Below are 1,472 nucleotides of genomic sequence, written 5' to 3'. Positions count from 1 at the left end.
CATTGGCTTGACATAACAAACTTACACGGACCTTCATCAGTTGCTTAGGCTTTCTCATTTTTCCTGTGTATTTTGGAAAATATCTCCATTCCCATATCCTTTTAACATCTTTTACAGTCTTCCTTCCTTCCTTCCTTCCTTCCTTCCTTCCTTCCTTTCTTTTTCTTTTTTTTTGACAGGGTCTCCCTAGCCTGCCTGGAACTCACTATTTAGATCAACCTGCCTCTACCTCCCCAGGGCTGGGATTAAAGGTGTGTGATGCCCGTTGTCCTCATTTCTCTCTTATTGGGTGTGTAAGCTGATGATCTCTGAAGACTTTAGACTATGTACCAACTCATGAATCAACAAAAATTTGGTACATTTTTTGACATGGGGCATAGTAAATAGCATTGATATTTACTTGGAGGGTGAATGTCTCTCACATGTCAATTTAATGTTCTACCCTGTCCTATAATGTCTTAATGACAGAGATGCAGCTGATACTGTTGTAAAAAAACTAAGTCAAAATTCAGAACTCATTTTCTTTCTTTGCTCCCAACCTAATTTAAATGAAGCTTATTTTTCATTTTCTAGTTGGAAAAACCAAGAAATAGCTTCCATTCTCATCCCTTTCCTAAAATTTAAATATTAAAAAGGAAGTCAGTAGCCCAGTGTATAGTCATCCTGAAACTAGAGTTGGTTAAGGCTATTTAAAATAACATATCTCCTCAATTGTACTATCCCATTCAATTACAATACTTCAGTTGTAACTTTTAATTTAAACATCTGTGAGTTAGAGTGTCTCTAAGCAATTGATATGTTTGTCTAATGTGGTATTTTAATATTATCTGTCTCCAAAAATAGATGTATGATTTTAGGTACAGGTTAAATCTATGGTTTCTTATACATGAACATAGAGAGGTAGATAGTTCTGCTTTTCTTTTGAAGGCTTACCTCACTGGAGAAGTGGGTCTCTAGGAGATTTTAAAACATGAGATATCTTAACATGCTTGGAGCTTAATCAATTTTAGCATCATTTTGCTGTGTGGCAAGACTCATTAGGGTAGGGTTTCCTACTGAACTGTGAAAGATTCACGTGGTAAGTGTCTGTGCTGATGAGCATCCACATAGGCTCACACTTGCATTTCTTTTTTAAAAATTTAAAAATTGTATTTATTTTATGTGTATAAGTGTTAAGCCTTCCTATATGTAAGTGCACCCATGTCCTGCAGTACCCATGGAGGACAGAAGAGGATGTTGGATCCCCTGGAGTTATGGATGGTTGTTAGCAACCATGTGGGTGCTGGGATTTGAACCTGGGTCTTCTGCAATAACAACCAATGCTCTTAACTGCTGAGCCATCTCTCCAGCCCCATACACCTGCATTTCTTTCCCCATGCTTAGGATGTCTTGCTGGGGGGCAGGAGACCTCTGATCACCAGGTCCTGACACTTTGAGGTTGATTTTCTCTAGCAAGATGCAGTGCAAATCAG

Source organism: Nannospalax galili, unplaced genomic scaffold (assembly GCF_000622305.1).
Source record: "Nannospalax galili isolate Female #2095 unplaced genomic scaffold, S.galili_v1.0 scaffold1833, whole genome shotgun sequence".
Lineage (NCBI taxonomy): Eukaryota > Metazoa > Chordata > Mammalia > Rodentia > Spalacidae > Nannospalax > Nannospalax galili.
Note: the sequence above shows the minus strand (reverse complement) of the source record.